Source organism: Agelaius tricolor, unplaced genomic scaffold (assembly GCF_023055355.1).
Source record: "Agelaius tricolor isolate 1412-34295 unplaced genomic scaffold, bAgeTri1.0.p SCAF_12, whole genome shotgun sequence".
NCBI lineage: Eukaryota > Metazoa > Chordata > Aves > Passeriformes > Icteridae > Agelaius > Agelaius tricolor.
Window position 1 is genome coordinate 11,606,903 of NW_027269272.1, and position 25,835 is coordinate 11,632,737.

Here is a 25,835-nt window from a genome sequence, read left to right on the forward strand (position 1 = left end):
ATTGGTGCTGGGTAAAAAGGCAAAAAGGAAAACAACCCAATATTATCATTGGCATAGAGACTGCACAGTAGTACAGCTACCTTGCAACACCCTAAAAGCTTGTGCCCTCTCTTCATTTTGGTAATTCCAGACTGCCAAACAGAAATAATGCATATTTTCTTCTTTTCCCACTGCCTGTCTGCAGAGAATCCTTGGTATCTTTGGTGGATTCAACCACAAAACAACATTACCAAACAATACTCAGAGCAAGTATGAACATTTTCAGCAATTCCCTTGCCTACTCCCATGATAGCTGCAGGGTCTTACTCAAATGGGAAAGAATGAACTAATATGCTATCTTCAAGTTCACCCAATACTGAGGATAGGCCATGGGAATAGAATTCAAAAGTAGAGGAAAAAGCAACATTTTTATCATTGCTGGGATGGAGATTTCCTTTTGGAGAATAACTTCTTTTCTGTCTTCTCTCTTCTCTCTCCAAGAGCTGATGAATTATGTCAGCTACAGATAGAGAAGATCCTGTTCAATTTCCTTAGATCCTTCAGGAGGACAGTGCAGAATCATAGAATGGTTTGTATTGGAAGGGACCTTGGAGATTATGTAGTTTCAAACCCCCTCCTATGGTTAGGAACACCATCCACTAGACCGAGTTGCTCAAAGCCCTGTCCAGCCTGGTCCTGAGCATTTCCAGGGATGGTGCAGCCACATCCTCTCTGGGCAACCTCTGCCAGTGCCTCACCACCCTCATAGGGAAGAATTTCTTTGCACCATTTGATCTAAGGCTACCCTCTTTTAATTAATTGTGTAAAAAACACACTGTGTATGCGGTGAGAAATGCGAAAGTTTCCTGGACTGTATTAAAAGAACCCAAGAATGTTTCTCAGCAGCTGGGAATGCTGCAGAGGTTAACAGTCTTGCCTCAGAGTGGAGAGGCTATTTTATCAGTGACTTGTCAAGATTCATATTAGAGATTCTCCCAGCAAAACTGAGCATTGCCTCACATGAGAAGTTGGAGGTTCATCCTGCCACAAGAAGTGCAGCAAGAATGAAGGGAGAAAGTGAGCAGAAACAGGACACTGAGTTGCAGAAAAAGTCTAAAGAGCTGGCAGGGTACATTGTATGGGTAGGAGTATGTGTGGTGGCTGCTGCTTCTGAACTGAACTGCTGCTACCCACACACTTAAGTTCTTCAGCAGCAGCAGCAACAGCAAACCTACATTTCCATGTTATAGATAAAGACGTCCACAGGAAAATGTGTGTTCTGCAACTCATTATAGTTATTTCCCTAATTCAGAAAGTCACAGCACAGGAGGAATGACACTTACTAACAAAACAAAAGAAGAGGTGATAAAAGACGCTTTTTGTGGTGTTATTTAACTTCAGCTTTCTTCATTAGCAAAGTTGTATATTGAGAAGGGAAGATAAACTGTCTTATCAGGAAAAGTCCTATGAGTCCTAAGTGTAATTGTAACACTAATATGTTTTGCACACGGTGATATCTCGCTTTTCTGGTTTAAAACATGTGAGTATAAGGGTGTGGTGGCAGCTGGCTGAACATCTGAAGTACCGCGTGAAGAGAGAGAACTTGGGGCCTCCAGCATGACTCACACTGGCACTGCAGTCACTCCCTCCGGGTCAGACTTGGGCATGTAAGAGATCTCAGAGCATGCAGTGCATGACTTGGTTGTGGGGTGCACCTGTTGCAAATATACCAAATTAACTGCAAATTCCTGCAAGGTCAAATTAGCACTGAACTAGTTAATATAAAGTCATGTATTTACTTTAGTGGTACCAAGGCTATGTCTGATTTTATGGCACTCAAATCACAGTACCGTGCACAGTAGCTTTCTAAACTTTTGCTCTTGAAATGTTTTATTCCAGTGGGTATGAAGTGAATGTTTTGCATGTGTCTAGTGCAAACCAATAAATTTGGGTTTGCTGCAGATTACGCATAAAGTTTAAAATATATACTTAGCTTTGTTCTGTAGTTTTCTTCATGCTTATCTTGACAGACATTTTGGTCAAAAGAATCTCCCAATCTCTAAACATTTTGAAAACATAATATAAAACAGCATTTGTGCTTGTAAACATTGAGATTTTCTGAGACTGATTTGAACTGTGTGATTTTCCTTTCTGTTTCCCTTTTTATTTGCTGTAGCACCACTGCCAAAGTATTACATTCTTTATAAACAGTTTGTGAAATATCAAAACTTTCATTAAATCCTAACACAACCTTTCAATAACTTGATTTGGGTAAAGTCCCAAAGCAATATATTTTCAGAAAAGATCTTTTTTAAACAGCAATGGTGTTATGATTTATGAGAACAGAGCAGGTAAACAATACATAGAGACAGAAGGAGACACATACACTGTCCTCCACTGAATTGAGAACTGTAAATATTTCAGCCAAGTTACGGCAGGTGACTTCCTCAGGTCACAACTAAACTGCAGTGTCCCATTAGTTGCTCATATCTCATAAGGTCATCTGCAGCAGTCCCTGAACCAGGGATTTTTACATTGTGGGAAGCTGCCAGGGTGTGCTCAGTGCTCTGCTGCTGTTGTGCTCTCCACAGCTGCACGGGCTGTTTTGGAGAGCTGGAGTGTGACTGATCTCCATTAGGCCAAAAAAGCCCAAAGTCCTGCAATGGAGATCCCTGTGACAGCTCAGCCAGAACTGTTTGTACAAAAGCTGCCTTTATGTGTCTAAGATAGAGCCATTCCTTCCTTCTCAGTAACTGTTCCAATATCATTTGCTTGTTTTACTGGAGTTTTTTCTATCTCTGCATAGTGCTCATACTGTCAATAACTACAGTTTTCCCTAAACAGAGATAGAGGAAAGGAATGTATTATTAAACTGCCTCCAGTTCCTTAGAAAACTTAAATAAACATAATCAGGACTGCAGAACAGAAATATATTTAATGGGATTTTTTATTTGTGATCATTTTATATACGTCAGAATTAAATTCAAACATTGTATTAAGGCCTGGTTTGTGTTTCCTTGTTAAGTTTTTGTTCTTGAACCATAAACAGAGGGCTTCCTTTGAAATCTATATGAGCACAAACCAAACAGTTGTTGCCTTGTGCTTAGTTTGTCCATGTCACAGTATATAAAGAAATATTTACTTTTCAAGGTCACTTAAACTTCCAGTGCTAAATTATTGCTTTGACAGTTGACATATTAACCCCTCCTAGCCTTTCTTCTCTACTCTTTCTGTGGCGGGTTTTAGATGAAAGTAACATTTCAGCTTTTGATTATGTGCCATCTATGGCTGTCCTTTAGGTACTGAGCATCCCGTGCCCACTGCTCCAAATGACCTTATAAATGCAGCAGAAACTTGGTCCTGCTCAGTACTCTGAGCTATACCAAGTGTCTCATGTTTCTGTGGGCTGGGGCACCTCCTACACGTTCTGTGGGCACACAGACACCAGCTCTTGTTTTCTTACCCCACCACAAACTGCAAACCAGCAGGACCACGAGTCCAGAGGACTGAAAGGGACAGATACTTGTGTGGATATCATGGACTGGATCATCAGGTTATTTAGGTGAAATGGAAACATCGACACTCTGAACAGTTGCTGTCAAATTGTCTCTGGAGAGGGGAGACTTCTCTGAGCTTCTGAGATAGAGGGGCACCTGCTGGGTGGAAGAAATCATGCTCTGATTTCTAAGGAAGCAGTAAAAAAAATGCAGTACCTGTAGTAATATTCCACATCCAATACAGAATAGAAAGTACAATATAGGTAACTTTGTTTTATTATCAAATTAGTAACTATAACAATTTCTGTTACTTTTGCTGTTTATTTCAGATGTTTTAATAATTATGTTAACGTGGATGTCTAAAGAAATCAACTTGGTATACTATTGATTCCAGAAAGTAACCTGGCAGCAATTAAACTTTAGATTTCATGTCTTCAGTATTTTAGGAGTTACTTCGTATTTGATAATATAATGAACTAAATTGCTCGGGGTTTTTTTCCCCAAAACTTGACATCTTTGCTTTAAATGGTGCAGAATAAAAGTGTAGAATCTGCCCAGCAACAAGAGCTGCTCTCTCTCCCTCTAGCGGACGATAATAAAATAATTTTCTTTCCATTTTTCCATATGTAAACCGTCAAATAATGCTGTCAGAGCTTGAAAGCTTTTCTGACCAAAAATATACAATATTTTGTTTTTCATGTATAACATAAATATTATATGAATAGCATTTTAATATGTTTTCATATTAATACTTTTCTGCAAGTGCAGAATACAATTATTCTATAGATAGTAAAATATTTATGTATGTAAATATTTACATACATCTATGCACTTTTAAAAACAACAATAAAGCGGTAAAGATTATAAATAGCTTAATCTCAGAAGTACAATACAGCATGCTTAGGTTGAACAGGAGCAGCTTGCTTGTTGGCATTTGCCAGATTGATCCTCAGTCGAAAAAGCATGTACCTAAATTATAAGCTTTTTATTTCAATCCAAATGTTTTCAGCATTTGTGGTGTTCACCTTAAAAGAAGAGAGTGTCAAAATACTTGGATGCGATGTGTATCCTCTTTTTCATAGTTAGATGCTAAAATCTACTGCTTTGTTTCAGTCTCCTAATAAACAAATTTTTAAAGAACAGCATAAACATCTTCTAGGTATTCACTATTCATTGCAAGTACAAACTTCTTACGCAAGTAAAGATTTACAGGACTAAATCCATAATTAGGATTCTAGAAAATACTTCTTATGTATTACTGATTAAATAAGATGTGCCTCTAATTATTCTACTTCTAGTTTCCAAAGTATACCAAGACCATTGTTTCTTGGCTAGATTCCTGTTGCTGTTTTCAGGGGAAATTTTGATTTCTAACTCTGCTGCTGAGCTTCTTTTTAGCATATTTTTCTATTTTATGTTTTTGTTATCTCACTTTCTCTATTAGTACTTCTCTTTCCCTTCATTGTTGCCATATAAAACTTCACACAGGTAGGTAGGGGAGCTGTCAGCTCAAGGGAATCTGAAAGATGATGCACATGTAGGTAACTTCAGAGATTTCATCTTTCAGGGAGAGGCATTTTCTCACCTGCAAGTCCCTGTCTTGCACTGTGTGTCACTGGGAGCATTCCAGTTCCATTTCATTTGAGTTTGTGTATCTGTTGTTCCTACCAAGTCACTAAGGGGTAAAAAGCTACTTGAGAAGAAGTGTTGGATGACAGTTCTGTCTGGGTTGCCACCATCTCACTCAAATACCAGCAGAAAGTAGATCTCATAGAAAAGAGGGAGAGCTTTTCTTTTCTTGTATGGGGGAGTGACTCCAAGACTTGTGGTGTCATGAGTCACTCGAGTTGTAATTGCTTTAAGCAGCACAGAAGCTTAGAGAGGGGGATGGAACAGTGTGCAGAGAGATGTCACAGGAGAGATGGCAGAGATGTGAGTATGGACTCCTATCGATAGCTGTAATTCTCCTCCAGCATGAGAGGAGCCACAGGGATGTATGGGACCTCTTGTGCTTCTGTGGCTGCTGCAGCAGCTCTGCACTTCTGTCCACATAGAAATGGGCTGATGAAAATGCATTCCAGACTCTGGAATCTGACAAACTATTACCGGCTCCGTTTGTGTTGTTTTAGGGAGAGTGACAAAGAACAAAAAGCAGAGGAGCAAGTATGAAAGGGACATTTGTTCAGTCATTGTCTTTATTATCAAATGGAGAGAGAGAAGTAAGAGATTGCTGGACTGGATGACATCGCAATGTCCTCCCACACACCAGCCTGTAGATGTTGTTTTCCCAAATGCTTATTGCTTTCCTTTCAGTGCAACAAGAATGCAATAAACATTGTTATTTGAGGGAGAGCGAGGGTGTGGGCTCCCAGGCGTTCATTCGAGCCAGCTGTTCACTTCGCCTGGTTTCAAAATGGACTCGAGCTCCAGGGGCTGGTGCTGCCAGTGGCCCAGGCAGATTTTGGAGGTGCTGGTCCTGCTGTTGTGGTGGCTGCAATGCAAAAAACAAACTAGTAAATGCTCTTTAGCCCAAATCAGCTGGTCATCTCCTGAGTTGCTTTAATAGGGAATGCAAATATTATTTTAATTCAACTTTTTTATATGTTAAGGAAGGAAATGATTGTTAACCTCTACAAACATCATTTTAGAAGCACTTTCTTTTTTGTACTCTGAAAGGTGAATGTGCTCCTGACACTGGGATGATGATGATTTCTGCCAACCAGGCACATTGTCTTTTAGGTTAAATATTGCAGACCCTATTCTCAAGGTTTTATTTAAAAATGGAAGGTTTATTCAGTTTATACTATCACTGGCCGGACTTTTCTGCCACTTTGTATCTTTTAATGTACTTCTTAACAAAACTGTATTGCGGCTCTAATGAGGAGCAACAATTAGTTTTAATAAGGCTTCCTGCAAGGGGCAGTGACCACAACGTTTTAGTGTCCCCAATAATAATAATGTTCCAGCGCCTCCGGCATGTCCTTTCCCTGCCATCCCAGTGTGAGGCCGGTGCTCCCAGCGGGGCCGCTGTGGGGCCATTGCGGGGCCGCTGTGGGGCCGCGTTCCCCGCCATCCCGGTGTGAGACCGGTGCTCCCAGCGGGGCCGCTGTGGGGCCGCGTTCCCCGCCATCCCGGTGTGAGACCGGTGCTCCCAGCGGGGCCGCTGTGCCATTGCGGGGCCGCTGTGGGGCCGCGTTCCCCGCCATCCCGGTGTGAGACCGGTGCTCCCAGCGGGGCCGCTGTGGGGCCATTGCGGGGCCGCTGTGGGGCCATTGCGGGGCCGCTGTGGGGCCATTGCGGGGCCGCTGTGGGGCCATTGCGGGGCCGCTGTGGGGCCGCGCTCCCCGCCATCCCGCGCTGGGGCCGGTGCTCCTTTAGGGCGCGGGGCCAGCGGGGCCGCCATGGCGGGCCAGCCTCGCCAGGGGGCGCCGTGGCGCAGCGGCCGGGCCGCCTCAGGCGGGGCTGCTCCGGGAGCGCCGCGTCCCGGCAGCGCCCGGGCCGTGCGGGAGCTGCAAGCGGGAGCAGCCTCGGCCGCGGCTCGTCCCGGCCTGGAGCAGCAGCTCCGCAGGGTACCCAGGTGCTGATATGACGGGACACACCGGGCAGGCGCTCCTGGCGGGGCGCGGCGGGAATGACGCGGGTAACACCCGCGCAGTAGAGCGGGTCACGCTGGGGTCAGACACTTTATAGGGTTCTGAAAGTTCAATTATTTGTCAAGTATACTCTGTGTATTTTTAATATTTATTTTATATACTTAACTAAGATCCACCTGAAAATATCGCTACGTCAGATGTAGCAAATTAGAGTAAAAATATTTTTAAATCCTATATTAATTTCTCTCATGCTATTGCCAAATTATTGACGTCTTGATGGGCTATTTAAGTAAGCCCACTATGATGGGGGCTTATTGTTCAACTCATAATTAGTCTATATTCTTGAAATTTTATAAAACTTTGCTGCACTAAATGGCAGCTGTTTATGCTTTCTGAGTATCTTTCATATGCACGATTCACAGTACTTTGCAAATCATTAAAACATGACATTGTTTCACAAACAATGCCAAGTTCGTCACAGAGGAGCCAAGAAACACTGGGAGCAGACTGCAGAGAAGACAGGAAATAATGAGCTCGTCCTCTGACCCCATTTTGATGCCTCTTTGACCCAAAAAGCGAGTAGTGCTTGATAGGCAGGCAGGCTGATCATCGGGGCCTCTAAGGAGGTTAGAAATTGCGTGCAGGAAACCTTAGAATCTCTGTTTTCACATCAGGCTCAGAAAGCTATCCATGGTTTCGATATTTACTGAAATACACCTGACATCTGTTAGAAAGGAGGGATCCTAGCTGTCAGCTGCACTATTCTGAGACTAGAGAATACTGTACAGCAAGTACATATAAAGTCTGACCTCTGTGTCAAATTACCCTGATCTTTCTTCCTGCAGTTCTTCTGGAGAGATGGGGAAGCTTCTGGGTCTCACCACTGACCTTATCCTCACCTTTTAAGAAAAAATGTTGTGGACTAACTAGGAACACTGCTGAAGGATGAGGTCTTCATTTTCTGGAGTTACAGCCTTACAGAACCAAACCTAATCTTACTCTGCTGACAGCCAACTGCAAATCCTGATTACTTTTTGCAGGGTTAGCATCAAGGCCCTTGGCCTGATTCTGCCAGACCTCCAGGCAGTTTTAGATAACTGCTCTCACAATATCATTTGTCAGACCAAGGTTTTGGCTTACACAAGATCAGAAGGAAAAACAGTTATCAAATGCATTGCCAAGTAGTAGTTCCAGTAGGAGCACACAGGGAAATACTAAATCTTTCAAATGTTACATTATTTTAAATCATTCACCCTCAGTGTTCTTCACAAATTACTAACGTTAATTTATAAACAGAAGGAAAAATCATTGTACCCATTAGTAAAAAATTGTTTTTTAAATACTTTAATTATAATAAGTAATTTAATAAATTGAAAAGAAGCCTGTATTCTTTAAATGTGTACGCTCACCATGAAAAGTGCCAGGGTACATATATAAAGTCTCATGAAAGAGAGAGGTTTCAGTATTGCCCATTGCCCAGGACCAAGGTCAGACCAAGTTAACACAGGACACTGATCCTGTGGTGTTAGACAAGCATGTGCTGAGGCACTGAGCAGGACTTATCACAGCACAGTGCATTTGGGACGTGCAGCAATTTGGGATATCTGGGGCTAAAACAACACACGCCATTTTTCTAGGGCTTTTTTTCTTATGTTTAGAGAGCTAGATTTTGCATTTAAAGTTGCTGCCTATTTTAAGTTTCTTGTGTTTTTAATATGTTAGAGGTCTTATGCCCATCTGCTTTGTTCTTTCTGAACTTCTGGCCTCTTTCAGATGTTTCAAATTAGGCACCGAAGAATTGAGATGCTCATGACTTCTGATGCAGTGTGTTGTATTGTTAAATGTACCTTGATTTGTATGTTTCTTAGTGTAGTTAATAATTTTGCTTACAGGTAGCTGGAGTGGCCTGCAGCTGCTCCCCTGAAGTCTGTGGGAGTCTTTTAGCTTTGACGCCAGCATGAGCTGGCTCTAACCTAGAGGCCATGCAGCTGGCTTTTACCATACTTAGCTGGGTATGAAATCATTGTATTAGTCAGAACAATGAGGAGGCAGCAGCAAAGCTGAAATTGAAGCTTCAAGGATCTGACTCATTCCGTTTGTGGCGCAAAGAGGTGCAAATTGCACTTCCTGAATTTGCTGCACACCTACCAAACCCCAATTACAGCACACCCCAAATTGGCTGTGCTGTGAAAAGCCCTGCTCACTGCTTCAGCACAGAGCCATCACCTAATTTGCTGTTGGCAGCTGCTGTTTGTAGGATGTTAGCTGAAAATTACCTGTGTGTTGCTGCAACTCTCCTTACCTTACCACTTCTGCAGTCTTAGCTCACTGTCACCCAGAGAGCCTGGCTTGTTGTAATGCTACCCCAAGAATCTTCACTAGTTCAACAACATGATAGAGCAAGGCCCTCATCCTCTCTGCTGGTCATAAGCAGCATATTATCAGATTTTTTTCCCTGAGAACTAGCAATAATATAGCTTCTCAGATATGTTCTATCTATCTCCATATGTTCTATGGAACTAGAATAATTTTATTACCCCTAGTTCATAAAATTATATATATTAAAAAAAACACCCCAAAGCCTGCAAGCCCACTGTGGTCTTGCTGAAAGCATGCTGCAGCCCCTTTTAAGTCACAAGCCCTGTCTGAGAAGTATTAACAAAATGCAGTGGGTTGTAGCTATGTCAGTCTGATGCAGCAGGTACTTGTGCATGGAGACAGCCACAAGGTACAATCAGCATGAAGAACTAGCCAAAGGAAATTCTGCCTGCTGATCTCTGGTGGCTGGAGCAAAGGAGGAGCTTTCAAGGACAAGTCAGAGAAGATGGGAGACACATTTTCCCCAGTGCCTGTGTCATTATACAAAATATACTGGTGCAGATACCCCTGATTGCTGCTGTTTTCTATCCAGGATACCAGCTTGCAGATACTTATTTAGGACTGTTATTGACAGCTAGTTTGGGGGAAAGGCTGTTACCATTCTAAGGCTTGGGACCAAAATTTGCATGAAAAATATATGTGCACAATATGTCTTAGGCTATTAACAGGTATACCACAGCTAATTAATTAGGAGAATTACATTCCAAGTAAGGGGAGCTGAGATTTGTTACTTTTTCTGTTTCTGTAAAATTTTAGGCCACAGTAAATGTATGGTAGCTGTGAACTTACTGTATTTATTACAATATTTATATCTCTTGCTATTACTTTTTGAGTCTTTAATAGCATAAAAAACTGTAAACGCCTCTAGAAGGACACACATTCTAAGTATGTAATGACATTGTAGACATTTTGGTTTCCAAGTAACTTCTCTATTTTTGCTTCTCTTTAATTTCTTTTGCTTCTTCTTTTACAATGAGCAATGTTTTAGCAACACAGAGAAGGAAGCATGCAAAAAGTACTCCAGTTTGAACAGAGACAAAATACAAGGTAAGTTAACTTTCTTTGAAGATACAGTCAAGTTACATCATATTCCTTTTATTATCAGGGCTTGATAGGCATGAGTGTACAACTGAAATTGATGTTTTATCTATTTTTAAAATTTGTCTTTTCCAAATAAAAATCTGGGTATTCTCTACATGAAACTCTTATCAGTAAAGAGATGAATTTAAGACTAGAGTTTGTGTTACACTCAAAGAATAAAACTACACCCAGTAGCTAAACACCAAAAGAGTGGGGATACACCAGATTATTCTTCTCAGTATTAAGAAAAACTATTTCTGGAAAATATACTTTTATATTTAAAGTCTACAAGATATATTTGAAAATTATTCTTGATATTATTCAGCAAGTCTGCACCCTAAGATTTGAGTCATATATGTCTTTAAATATTGCCTCAGTAGGTTCAAACTTAAAAATTTTCCTACTTCTGAATTATTTTTATTTCATCATTCTTGTCCCTTTTAAGTTCCCCATGTTCCTATACTCATTTTGTATTGTGTACTCCTTTTGTATTTTTGTATTGTGAAACTTCTCCAAATGATATTTCTTAAATTTGGGAATAGATCATTGGTACAAAATCAAAATATTTTTGTTATCTTCTTAACATTTTACCTATAGCTAACAACATTCTTTCTCATGAGTCTGAATAAAACTGCAACAGACTAGAAAGCATTCAGCATCAATTCCCACACTTCCATCTTAAACCAGTCCTGTCCAATTTGAAACCAGCAGTACCCTTTGGCTTCAGTGGAAGAAAGTCCATTATTTTAGCTAGAGTTACACATAATTTTCTGTCCTCATGTGGATATTTTTTTCAGAATAGATCCAGTCATCTTTGTGGTATTACAGACAGTTTAGAAATACCTTATCTGAACATCAGTCTGACCTGTTAGCAAGTGATGCCTTCCTACAATCTCACACTGTAATCCGCATTTTTCCTTGTTTGAAGTCTCTCTCATATCAGGATTAAAGTTAGAAGCAGGCCAGAATCAGAGCAGCAGGCTGCTCATGCAGTGTTATTTGGGATGAAATTCAGTTTCCTAAATGGAAGCTTCCAGTGCCTTTTAAAGCACCCTGAGTTAGCCAAGGCATAGGGGGCTGTTGGATGTGATGGGGCTGTCAGAATAAAGAGAGCCTCATTCTTCTGGAGCACAGAGGGCTTGAAGCGTGTGACACCCTGGAGCTGCTGTGTTTCAGGCACTGCCAGCAGACAGTGCCGAGTCAGTACTGTCCCAGCTACACCTGCTGAAGGGGCAGCTCCTTCTCCTGTCACACTGCAGCAGCCCTGGCTGCAGCATGGGCCAGCCAGGCTCCTGAGACAGGGACACTTCAGGACACAGCCCTGGCAGCTGCTGAACACGAGGTCCTGGATGCCAGATCAAACTGCCCCTCTTGAGCAGGGAGAGTTCTCTTCTGCTGGGTGTGTATTCTCTTTGATTTACATTACCAGATCACTTCAGCCACTAAATATTTAAGTATTAAAAATCATTTTGTTTCCACAGCGATGAAATACTGCTTTCAGATTATTAAATATTTCTATATATATTTAGTCAAAATTAGTTTGGAGTTTTGAAAGTCAATGAATGCAGCAATGATAGAAGATAGTATAAGACACATTACAGTGGCAATCTGATTTTGATTTCCTTTAAACGTCTCCTGATTTATTTATCAGTATATTGTCATTCTAATGTCCATGGGCAGTGCCCATGTGAAATAGTACAACTGATATATTGAGGGTTTTTTCGTTTGTGTAAATGCTAAAATGAAATAATTTTACTTCCATGTAGTCTAAATAAAAACTCCAAATTAAGTCTGTGATGCTTTTAAAATGAAGCTTTAGCTCCATGTAGAAACTGATGTTCAAACAGGCTTCACTTCCTATCAAACTCTGTGTTAACATTCTTTAAACTTTTGCAATTTTGGAAAATCTGCAAGATGAAGACTTCCATGTGTTGTGGGTAAAGACTTGAGTGAACAGGCCCCATGACTCTGTTACAAGAACTGTAAGAATTCATAAATTGAAATTTTACCACATGCCTTGCAGACTGATCTTAATCAGCATACAGATCTAAACTGCCAAGAAGACCCTTTAACCACTGTTATCTTTTGCCCGTACATAGGAAAAGACCAACTGATAGATGAATGACTAAGCAAAGCTTTCCTTATTTATGCACATAGAAAATTGACTTTCTAGAGCCCCTGACAAGCATAGGACTCAGTGGTTTCCTTCTACAATGTCTATTCTGAGATTCTAACAAAAACAATAGCAGTTTTCTGCTTATTTAATGCACCCTTTCAATGAGCTCATCATCCTGCACAATAAATGGAAGACTGAGTGCCTACCATGCATATACATATATATATATATAGATATATAGATAGAGAGATATATAAAGTGGCTGAAGTAGCTAAATGCACCATTTGCTTAACAGATTACAGTAGGAGACCAGAAGGCTGATTCATGACAATGCAGTGCACTTTAAAAATAGCCCCAGCCACCAGTATTGACACTGCTGAAGTGCAGCTCAGTGACTGCACTGTACAAACAGAAGCTGGCCTGTGTGGAGCAGTTTGAAGCTTTGGAGCTGTAGCTCTGAAGTGATGTGTTAGTGCTGACAAGTTGGCAGGAAGTGGTGATTCAGCCCCTTGGAGGGAAGCTGCAGTCACTGGCCCCTTTTGCTTTAACAAAAGAAAAATACTAATATTTCTCTTTTTATGTAAAGCTGTCCCTGACATTTTCATCAAAATAAACTTCATATACTCTGTATTTTTCCACCGACTTTTTGCAGCCCATGCAATAATTTTAAATGCTTATTTCTTCTCCATGCGCCCAAAGGCCACACATGTCTATGGAGGTTCTATGTCACCTTCTTGAACCATGCAGAGTCAGTAAGAGATACTGATTCTCCCCCATCCATATGCTGTTTGTATTCAGAAGTATTCTGGAAGAAGATGACTGTAGGGGAACTATGGAAAATCTGCTCTAGGGTTTTGTTAAGACAGAAATGTTATGTAGTACCTGTGTTGTGGCTTGCTGTTACCCAACAGCCCAGCACAGGCTGGTCTTCATTGTAATAAAAATGAGGTCACCAGGCTCTCCAAAGCAGCCTGGAAAATGTGTCAGGAGGAATCCTAAGGCTAACAGCTGGCCATGAGCAAAGTGAAAGTTTCCACCAAGGTTGTTACGGTTGTGGGAAGAAATAACATCAAGCTAACTGAACAAATTATGATACCTTTGGGTTTTTCTTTTTTTTACAGGACCTAGGAGCTGCCTTTAAAGATCATGAACGTGTTTAGTAATTCATCTGAGGGGAAATGCTCAGTATCAGTGCATATAGAAAGTGTACTAAAAACATTCCTTTAAACAGATGATTATATTGTTATTATTTCGCTTAGGTTGCTAATACTAGAGATAGTTTGAAAATGCTTTCAAATGAGGAAATAAGTGCAGTATTTCCTCCTGTGCCATTACCTGCTCTGTTTTTCCCTCCTCTGTGACCTTGGTGACAAGTACTTAATGTGGTAACTCCAGGATTTGTAATAGGGACAATGTTTGGAATACAAGGAGCACGTGGCAGGATGGCACTTCCCTTTGATGGCACTTCACCGGTATCTCGCTGCATACGCTGATCTCCACAGTGTTTACCAGCAGGGCACTCAGTGAAACACCAAGTCATCATTTGTGCTTGGATTATAACAAAGCTTGAAGCTATTTGCCTATTACTTACAGAAGGCAGAAAAGAAACACCTCAAGGTATACTCAAACAGAACTTCATGGCCAACTCTGCCTGGAGCTACTTTTGTCAGAGCAGCTGGAATTGTTTTAATTATAGTTCCTATAATCATCATTGTAATTGACAACTGTCTCTTCTGCCGAGAAGAAAAACATGATGGGCATTCAAATATCTAAAATAAAAAGCCCAGAAAAACTATCATTATTCATGGACTGCAACTGAGTTTGCACCTTTTTGCTACTTCTGATAACAGCTGTTGGAAGACACCATGAAAGCACTATTTTACAGCCCTTCTTACTTTGTTATTTGCACTGTGTTTTAACCCTGTGGTTTATGGTCAGTGAAACAAAGAGCTGCAAACCAAGCTATTCAAGGGGTGAAGACTTGGTGCAATTACTCAATACATGGCAAACATTAATGGCACAGCAGCTATTTAGTTTGCTGAGTTAGGTGAGTGATCTTACATGTAAAATTCCAACTTTCCACTTTCTAAGAAATTATGATCATCAGGACTGTAAAATAAAGGAGAAAGCCTTAGATACTCCTGCACAAAGTGTTTTTATGACACTGACTGAAACTTAAAGGAAGTTGAACTGCTTCGTTCCTTTAACAATTTTCATATTCTTGTTATTATGACCCTACTACTATGAAGCTGCTATGAAACAAGATCAAGCAGAAGACAGAGTACGACTTGGCATGTGAGAATGCTGCAGGTTTGCCAAATGAATTCTAAAACAGGATTTATTTTAAAAGAAATGAAAACCTACTTTCACTGGCAATGAAAATTATGACTACAAAGAATACGATGGAGTCTATCTGAAGGTAACTATTATTAGATAGGCAAGTAACAGCAGTAGGTTCCACTTAACAATATTTCCAAATGGAAAATCAACTTGCAGAATCAAGTTTCAGAATAGTTTTTAGTATATGAAAAGATGTACACATATTTTTACACATCTATTTTTCCTTTACTCATTACATTTAGACCAATGAAGTTTTATTACGATTTTAGTGAACTACCTTTTTTGGTGAATTTGTCCTTTTTACTGTTGAATTCTGAAATACTTCAAAAAATAGGAGCACAAATTCTTTTGTTTTATGTTATTTAAAACAATGAGTTCTTGATCTAACAATGCTGATTCATTGTTCTTGTAGGACCACTAAAATTGCTGTACTTGAGGAAAGACATGCATATTTACACCTCTGGCTTCCTTACATTCACTGTATGCTCTGGAAAGTCTAGAGGTTGCCTTTTGAAGTAAGGTAAGGCTAATTAAATCCTTGGGGATTTATTTTGAGAGAGGCTACCTAGACATAGAAATCTGAAAAAGTAGAATAATTTTTAATTGAAAATTTTGCCAGCATTGTGAACTCCAAGAGATCATTCATAAGTACATACACCAGAAAATGAATTGTCAGCTTTTAAATGATCATAAAACTAAAGGAAAGCAAATCTGGTGTTCGCCTGTGTTTTAATGTTTAACTTTACAGGGTATATTTGCTTTTAGCTTTGATAAAGATCTGTGAAGCTAGAAGTTATTTTTAAATAAATGCTAATACACTTCCTATTAATAGGATCCCCAAATCCTATCTCATAACGCTGCGATGAGGAAAAAAGTTACATTGTACTTCAGGGTAAATTTCAGTAGCTGCTGCATTACTGTACCATTCCCTACATATTGACATGCACAACTTGTGACATTTAAATTTGAAAGCAGTGGCCTTGTCCACATGGTCTTGCAGATCTGGCAAGCAGATGAAAAAGGAGTTAAAACCTGCTTATTTGGCAGTGGGTTTAGATGAGCCAATGAGATCCCTCTTTGTAACCTGAAGTACACAAAAAAAAAAAAAAAAAAAAAAGAGGAAGTATGAGCCTAACCACAGCCCACTGCTTGGTCTTTATTTTAGCCTATTACCGTCGTCATAAGTGCAGCACAGTTTGCACAGAGACTGAAAACTAAAGTCAGCTGATAATGAATTCCACTTTGGAATGAGCCCTGAATTTTAGGTATGATGGGGGGAAAAGTTGCCTGCGTCGCAGTAGAGCAGAGAGAATGGTATGCAGGTAATGACTTGGAAAACAGAAGCAGCCCGAGGTCTGTGTGTGAGCTGAGCCCTGCGGCTGCCTGCAGCCGCCCAGCCCTGCCCCTGCCGCCCTGCGCAGCCACCGCGGGGCTGGGGCTGGGCTGCTCGGCCGGGCCTTTCCGGGGCCGCCTTCTCGAGCGCTTGTTTAAACCAAGAGCTCAGTGAAGAAAACGTCACAGGATGTCAAAAACAACACAGGATGTCTGATCTGTACAGTCACAACTCCTGAACAGGTCTTTTAGAAATGCACACATTTCAACATCACTGAATTGCTATGTAAAAATATGAAAACAATCTATATAATGCCATCGCTCCATATTAGCAACGGAACCTAAAAATTATTCCTGACAAATACTAGAAAATAAAACAACTTGGAATTATTAATATTTTTTCCTCCGTAAGTAATTTGAAATCTTGCTGCTTTTCTTATTTTACCCTGTTATTCCCAGTGTTGAATCAGAGCAGGAGAGTCCTGCTCTGAAGAGTCCTGCTACAGGGAGGACGGGGAAAGTCCAAGCTGACAGGTGGAAAAAAGTACTGTCTGCATGAAGACTGGAGTAACATGACCAGATTTAGAATAACCGCAAACTGAAAGAGTCATCTCTACAGAATTCTGGTAACACAAGCTGTGTGATCGATGGGGTCTCTCTTCCGAGTGTCTTGTTCACAAGCACTTGTCCTGGCAAAGAGCCCTATGTCCTGGATATCAGGAAGCAGTTCACAGTTTTTCCTTTCTGTGGCTTCTTTGGGGTTACAGCCCCAGGAGCAGATGGTCTTAAGTTCAGTCACTAATGCAGATTTATGGTGGCTGTTATAACAATAGTAATTTTGGTATCTTTTAAAGGCGGAGTTTGCAGTTAAAGTAAATTCCAGTTGATAAAACTTTTGATAATACCAGCTTTTATGCAGTTTAATCATAGTAAGATGATTGTAGACCACAAGCTAAGGCAATCACAGACTTTCTCAAACAAGTATGCCCAGCATGTTATATTTGTCAAGACACTAAATATTCCAGGATCATCAAATCCTTTTCTCCCATAGAGCTCTTCCTTATAAAAGTAAGAGGTAATGCCAGTAGAATCTTTGTCAGGTAGGCAAAAGCTAATGAGGGATGTAGCTAATTTCTGCCTTTCTCCTTATCCCTTATGAGAGCTCTAAAAAGCTCTCTTAAGCTACTTTTGCTTTGTTGTGTTTTAATGCTTTAAATGCATAATGCAAAATACACTATTTTGTCTCTGCTCTTACTCTGCTTTTGTAAAATGGACACTGGTCCACTATTCTCTGGTTGTAGTGGCAGAGAACCTCAGAGAGCAGCAGCAGCCAACCTGCTCACCCACACCCACAGTGAGTAACCACAGGCTGAAAACGGCTGAGAACTGCATGCTGTGTAGAAAAGACAAACAGAAACCAATTGTCCTTGTGGTGGTCCTTTCCCTTCAGTGGATTATGATGGTTTATTTGTATATTCTCCACTGTAAATGGAGAGGATATCTTCTGATGGTTTACACAGAGGATTTCAGAGTGGTGACAGTTGTTGGTGGTTATCATTTCAGAGAATGTAGACAGAAACACCTTGGAGTGTATCTTTGAAGCTGCCTTCTTTGGTGGTGCATCCTCCCCTGCTCGCTGGGCTGCACTATCATCTCAGAAACACCCATTAAGCCTCGGCCTTGATGAACAGTGCCTGGACTAAGCTCCTCTTGAGCTTGTCAGAAACTCTGTCAGGTCCTGTTTTTCAAAAAATAGCCTTGGAAAATTAGTTTTCAAGCCTGAATAACAACTTGAGTGGAACAACATTTTTATTATCAAACTTTCGAAGAAAGTCACTGACCCTGATTGTGACCAGGATGGAAAATTGCTATGACTAAAGCCAACTCTTCTGCAACCCTATAAACAGTTGTCGTGAGTGAGACCCTGTGAGCTGTCCTGCACCAGAGCAGGCTGTGCCCAGCCTTCCCCCCTGACTGGGACATGCTTGGAGCAGGTGAACTCTCATGTTGGCTCTACTTGGGGTACCTCTGCCAAGCACTGCCAGTGTACCAATGGACCAGTCATTTGTGACACCTTCATGACAGATGTTCTACAGTCCTGCAGAGCTTTTCAACACTTTCCAGGAAGGTCTCTCAGACCATGTGGTTCTGCCCACATGAAAGATAGGTTGGGATATTTTACACATGTGGGTTGAAAGCAGTGATTGGGCCTAAACAGAGATTACACAGCAGTTTAATAGGGCAGCAGATAAATTCTTTTCCACAGGAGCTGACATCTACCAGCAGTAACTGCAATCGTGATTAGTTTTCCAAACTTTAATTTTTTCAGGAGAAAGCATGCTTTTACATGTAGTTTTACCTTTTAGTGTTCCTACTCAGAAGTAAAGCTGGCATCAAGTATCATGAATATTATCTCTTGGGGCCTTCCACTCAAAAGGCAATAGGTTTAGGTGATACATTCTGTTTTCTGTATTTGCAAGCACAGTGAGTGGTTAGGTCTCTGACAGTGAAGCACTGTGCTTTTCAGTGCATTTTTCAATGATAACAAAAATCCTGGAAATCGAGTTATGCCCTTGCTTATGTCTGCTCAGTCTGGCTGCCTAGACCTAGAGCCCAGGACCATACTGACTTCATAGAATTTGCAGTGATGTAACAGTTTGAAATTCAGCTTGAGAAAAAAATGAAATACATTCTCCACTGAGTAAAGAGAAGTTGGACTTCCAACTTCTCTTTATTACTTCTCTTTATTATTACTTTCCAAAACAGATTCCCTTGCAGTTAGATGTTTCCAACAGAACTGGTTTGCACATTGCTGGAAAAAGATGTTGTGATCGTGGTTTTTTTGTATTGTTCTGTTTTGTCAGTGTGGTTCAGAACACAAAGGCTATTGTTTAAAAAAACCATGAATGTTAATTTGCATTCCATTGATGGGTTGTTACACAGAGTGTGGAAAGAAAAAACAAGCTCTGATTTAAAAAAAAAAAAGGACATTGTTTCCTTTTCCCTTTCTTCTTCCTTGTGACTGGTTCTCCTTTATTTTAATGTTTCTAGCCCAGACTATGCTCTTAGACACACTGACTGTCTTCTAGTACTTGGAGGCAAATATAAGTAAATCCACAACTGTGTCTATAGAATACAATATTTCAGCTGGGAAGGACCTACAACAACCATCTAGTCCAGCTGCATACAGATCACCAAGTAGAGGTATATAAATTTAAAAATTAATTCTATAATTATGTTTGTGAGCAGTGACACTTGCAATACACTTGCTCTTATGTTAGAAGGTAATTGCAATCTGAAAATTCATATCTGTGCTATTTCAGAAGACTCTGAGTGTAGTTTCACAAGTGGCAGAGACCCCACTTAGACCACACTGCCACATCTATCCCTGTCTATTGATTCTCAGCCCTGAGCCACACATTCCAGCCAATTCCACAGCACCAGTTCTGGTGTTCACACAGCAGTGTGGGGAAATAACCTTACCAAGAGGATTGGTTTCCTCCTGAGCTGCTCTGACTCCACATGCAGCCTCACAAGCACTAAGCTAGAATGAGGAGAGTGGGAGGAACAGGACACAAGGAAGAGGAATAAGTAGAACTGTCAGGACCCTGATGATTCTAATAACCCTTTATTGGCCTCCCCCACAGCCCTACCCATGGGCCCAAAGGCTCTGTTTACATTCAATACCTATTTCACCACAGCCATACCTGTGCCTGTATCTGTGCCTGTTGATCTGGGCATTGTGGACTGTTCTGGCCTCAGACCTATGGACTGACTTCCCAGCCTCCCCTTGGCTGTCTCCTCTCACTGTTGTCCTGACAGGGGATCACAAGGCTAGACCACTCCTGGCTTGACCTCAGCTCTGCTCTGGCATCACTGACCTGCCTGTCAGTCACAGGGCTGTATCTGACCCTCACTTGCAGACTGACTTCTCAGCCTGACCTTGGACCTGCCTCATGGTCATGAACTTGCCTGATGACCTGTTTTGAGCCTGGCTCCCACCCCTAGCCTGCCCTGCTCCCTTACTTCAGGACAGGAGGAGGGTGTCTGGTGAGCCAGCTGCTCTGCTCGCTGCCATCCCTGTCCCCAGGGAGCAGCCAGCCTTGAGAAGGACCAGGCACTGGGAGCAGTGTGGTCTCTGCCTGGCTCCTACCAGTATAAACAAATTACAAGGCTGTGTTAAGAGGTGGCAGGCACAGAAGGTGGTGCCAGCTCTTCCAGGAGCTGCTTCCCAAAAGAGGCAGGCTCACCACTTCCCAGGCACAGGTATTTGTTCCTACCCCTTTTCCCTGGGCCAGCACAAGTGTTTGCACAGCAAGGCAGTGAAGCAGGACAAACAAAAGTGATGCAGTTGGTTCTTGAAGGAATGGACTTAACCCTTTACCTGGATCAAGAACAAACACCTTATGTTGAGAAGAGTGACACAGATTCAGCCTCAAGTGTTTGTGGAAACCTGGAAGATCACCAAGATTAGGGATTTTGCTGTGATTCCACCAGGTCTGGGATCCCAGGAATTTGTGTGACTGGCCTAGGCTGAAGTGAGCAATTGTGTATCTTCCTTTCTGTCACTACTCAAACTAACTCAGGTATCAAGGTGCTGCTGCAATTACATCCTGCAACTGACAATGTAGTTGGATCTGGGGTTGTTTAAACCTTTCTTATATAAGTAAACAAAACAACAAAAATATTCATCTAGACCCAAGGTCCTGGGCTCAGGGTTTACTTTCAGTTCATATTGAACAAGGAGTGGGTCAGAAGTGTTCTGTGCCTGACTCTGCCTGTTCAATTGTGTGAGGTTGAGCCCCTTTAGTCCTGATTGGCTGTTTTGGGCTCTTCTATGCTCAGCATTTTGACTGTTCTTTCCAAATGTCAACTTCTGTCAGAATCAGCATGGAAGTAATGTCATGACTGGTATATCTGAACCAGCAGTGTTCAGAAGATGTTAATTTATGGAATCCTCATGGCACCAAGTGAAGTCTCCTGGATAAAGCTCCCCCCATTGACCATTCAGCTGGCAGGGAAGCTTGTAGTTAGCTGGAAATGGAGACTAAGCTGTTGCTGCAGTTGATTTGCTTATATCTGTAGTGTTCAGCTCCTATGTTACACTAATTTAATTTTTATGAAATGAGAAAGAAGGGAAACCTTTAATAAACTGATAGAGCCAGAACTGCCCAGCAAATAAAAGGCATATTCAGCATAAGCAGGTAAGAAACCTTTAAGAGGATTAATGAAAAGAGAAAATGATAATCACCAATAATTTATTCAGTATGTTGTAGAGGAAAATACCTTTCATTAATTACTAGTTACTCCCTGTTGGATATTCATAAGAGAACATTTTCTTTCTTCTGCTATTAACAATGACAAGTCTGTTAAGGACTTAATTAAAATAATTTTTTGGGGACTAACAAGACACATTTGCATAAAGATTGTGGTATTCTAGAAAATGATAATGTTTAAAAATGTATCAAATATAATGGAAATTAGGAATCATTGAAAAGGCAGTCTAAAAGTAGTAAACCAAGCAGGCACATGAAACAAAATACCAGTGTCAAATAAGTAGAAAATGATGAATGGTACAAAGGGTGGAAAAAAGGCAAAGGATTATTTTTGTCTGAAATAGAGTCTCTGATGCTTGGCAAAGATGCAACTTTGTTGTAGCTCTTATTGTGAGATACATTAAATTAGACTAAGATTAACGAGTGACAGATGAAGTGTTTTCCAGGACATTTAATAAGAAGAGGAAGCCAAAACATCTCTTAAAAGTTTGGTTGTTATTGTTTGGTTTTTTTCTTCCCAAGAGCTGAAATTATTGGAGGAAACTGGAATGGTACTTGAAGAGATATTTTATTATTTTAACTGTTTTGTCCTCCTTTCTATGTCCAGCATGATATTTTAAAGAAAGTGGATACAGTCATGCTGTCCTCTTCTTTGAAGTCATAATTGATGTGAATAACACAGATGACTGCTTCAGGCCTCATGGCCATTATTTAAAATATTCTCCTACTTTTAGATATGTATCTGACTAAACCAATATAACCAGTAAGAAATTCTTGGTGTTTATGAATGATCTTGCAATGGTCCAGTGAGAGTTTCAAAGTAAAGGAGCAAGTGGAAGAAATTTCCCTGCTGTATGTCCACAGCAACACTACTTCCTTGCTGGTGAGCACTTCCTCAGAGCAATTACATCATGGTTTTGGGAGTGCTTTATTATGTTTGAATCTGACATCCCACTTGGATTAGTCTGTCAACAGTTCTTGGTTGGGATAACCCCCGGTGCACGTGGTGCTGGGTTCTATTCCTGAGTGAATCACTTAACCTCTCTGTCTTTTTCTCTTTCCATCCATAAAATTAGCATAATAATGCTAATTCATCACAAGCTATAGTTAGGCTCAATTAATGTTTGTAATGATCTCTGAGATTGTTGGATAAAACATGCTGTAAAAGTGTATTATTATTGTTAATAGAGCCTTTTGTACTTCAGCACTCTAACAAAGCACTACCATTGCTCACCAGCTCCTAAAATTTCATTGAAACTCTGAAGGACTTAATGGGATACAGCTCTCTGTTAGTGTGTCCGTTTATCTTCCTGACTTATTCAAACCATCAGAACAGTTTCAGTTCTGCAAATGGAGGAGCTGTGGAATTTGTGCACAGAGAAATTATGTAATTTATTTTGTAAGTGATCTAGGACTGAAAGCTTTTTAAACAGGCCCTCATTTACACTGACCTCAGTTCTGGCTGAACTAGTTCAGACTGCAGAGAGCTGTGATTTGTAGAACAACTTTTTTTTAAATGAGGGACCTGTCTGGTCAGGACAATAAATACTCATAGCTGTGGAAATAATGGCAGTGGAAGAGAGTGGGAATAGACAAATCTCACTCTGGTGTTGGAGGAAATGATCTGGGGTTCATTTTTAATGCTTTTGGGTCTTGATTACACATACCAGGTTAAAAGTTGAAAGACAAACACTTAGAACTCCCCTCCCATTTGTCAGGAGCAGAGGAAGAAATGAAGGAACAAGCTTCACAACTGAACTAATTGGGAGAAATGGTTTGAGATTTGCTGGGCTCAGAGAGCAGCCCACATTTAGCAGCATTTTGGACAGCTAAGTTGAGCATGTGAGCCTGAAATGGATTTGTTGGTTGAATTGGTTCTACATTTGTAAGATTATTTGGAGCTGTGAGGCAGTCATCTCTACACATGGGTTTTAAGCAGTGAGATTGCTCTGTTCTGTTATGTGACATTTTATCAAATGTGGGACTTCAAGTATTTTCTCTTCTGCTGACATACGTCAGCTTCCTACCCCTGCTTGTTCCAGTACCTGCATTATTCACAAGTGATTTGTTACTATTTTTGATAATGAGAAATGTGTGTTATTCTCATCTTGTTTGTTCTTGAAAATAGGTGGACAGTCCCTACTAAACCTTCGTGGAAAAAGAAAACAAACAATAATTGAGATCATATTCACAGACTGGTTCTTCTGAAAGTCTTATCTTCCAGAAGTATCTTTAATCATGTGTTTTTAAACGAAAGTTTTTGATGATTTGAAAATGTAAAATGGCTGAATAGATTTTATGTTGGCTACTTTGAGAAACTTCCTTTTTTTACAACCTATTTTTAATTGCCATTCTTGTCTACTGTCTGGTATTACCAAGGATGACTCAGACAAAATGATTGTAATCTCTGCAGGATTTTATGTGACTCAGTGAAGCCTCTTTCCATATCAAATCTTTGAGTCTGTTACTCTCTAAAAGAAAAGTTTGCTCCTTGAAACTGGAACTAATAGGTGATGTGAACATGGATGAGCTGATCAACACAAGCAAGCTGTGCTGTTTTGTACAGAGAAAAATAAAAGTGGTAAGGACTTAGTAAATTTGATAAAAATATAATACCTACATTCACTAATCATGTGAATTAGCCAGGAATGATAAGAGACAGAAATTTGAAACCCTTGTCAGTGTCTGGAGCAGTTTAGAAAGCAAGTAGGGCCTTAGATGGAGAGACCATGCCCATCAGTAATTAAAGCACTATTCAGAGAAAAACCAAGACAAAGCCACTTGTTATTGCTAATTACTTTGAGTGTCACATGATACAGAAATACAGCCTATAAAGGTGAGTGCAAATATCTGTAAAGGTATCATTTTCTTGAGATTCCATGGATGGTTCTACAGTGTTTTAAGACATTCTCTTTGCCACTTTTTTACAGCGAATCTCAGGTGTTCTATCCTTAAAAAATTTAGGGTTTATAGAGTACTAGACTGTAAGTGGCTCTTAGAAGCATTTCACAAAAAACCATCCAGTATCTCAGTGTATCTTAATACATGACTTGTTTGGGAGCCTTTAGTGTAGGAAAGGCTATGCTTTTTCCTAATGCATATTCATAACACATTGATACAATGGAGTATCTGAATACATTTCATAATATTCAGATACTTGCTATTTTTCTAGATTCTCAGTACTTGCCTTTTATAAAAGGAATTGCCTTTAAATGCTGCTCTTTTAAATCAGCTGGAAAAGTCCCCATCTAACAGCAACAGCAAGAGTCCAAACTTGCATCTTAGATCACTTAGATATTATTTTTGATGGCTTGTTCATATGAGTGTGACAATTAAAAATGAAGTTGTGTAAATCATTCATAGGAATAACAAAGAACAACTGTTTTCTGTTCCAGCAAATAATGGAAGACTTCGTAGCCATACAGAGACATAGAAGGAATTGTGGGAAAGTCTGGGAAAACTGTCAGCACTCAACTGAGTCTGTATCCTTGGGGCAATTTAAGCTAGATGTGTACACAAAAGGAAGTCCAGGGCATGTTGGCTGGATCAGGCATAAATGTGCTTTACTTTGGCTCTGACAAGGCAAACTCTGGAGGTTTTACCATCAGTCCTTTTTTTTCTTCCCCCTGCCTTGTTTTCTACATCCCAACAACAATAGTGCAGGTTGCAGTACCGAAGAAGGCAGCTTCTTCATGGAGGATGTAGCAGTAGGAGTTTGGATGGAAGGCATTTGAGCAGCAGGTTAATTACTAGACCCAGTGTCTGGGTATATGGATACTTTCCTGAGTGTGTTAGGTCAGAGAATTTTAGTTCATGACAAAGCGTATGGTTTTTGTTTTCCAAAATAACTCTGGATTTCAAACTGAGTGCTCATCAATAATGTGTTTTATGCAATGGCACTAGTGGAATGAAGAGACAAACATAATTAATGCAGCTAAATTCAGAGGCTGAAGGAATCGTTCCAAGAGCAGGTTTGCTGATCGGCTGTAGCCAGTTCTGGAATGCTCTTTTAGAAACACCCACCCTGGATTCCCAGCTGTGCTTCATGTCCCCTTGTCATTGCTTTGCAGGGATGATATGACCAAACAGTTGACTACAGTTTCTTGAGGGTTGGAGCCCTGTCCCTTGATTACTTTGTTACTCCTGTGAATGATTTACACAACTTCACTTCTGTCCCTTGATTGCTGTATGCTGCTCATTTATTTGACAAACAATTTTAAAAACAAAAGAAACAAAACTGTAA

General features: G+C 40.5%; 1 protein-coding gene across 6 annotated transcripts in view; it reads left to right on the forward strand.

Moving 5' to 3' along the window:
• Positions 1–5,327: 5,327 nt before the first annotated feature.
• The window catches only part of ZBTB38 (zinc finger and BTB domain containing 38), a 49,466-nt gene continuing 28,958 nt past the window's right edge, over positions 5,328–25,835 (forward strand). For 3 of the 6 annotated variants that reach the window (XM_071437596.1, XM_071437600.1, XM_071437603.1), the window contains exons 1-3: positions 13,905–15,063; positions 15,397–15,504; positions 16,776–16,942. The gene's annotated coding sequence lies outside the window, so the exon portion shown is untranslated. Of the gene's footprint in view, positions 5,409–10,436; positions 10,496–13,765; positions 15,064–15,396; positions 15,505–16,775; positions 16,943–25,835 lie in introns of those variants that run through there. The other 3 variants (XR_011680778.1, XM_071437597.1, XM_071437602.1) reach the window with 3 other exon arrangements.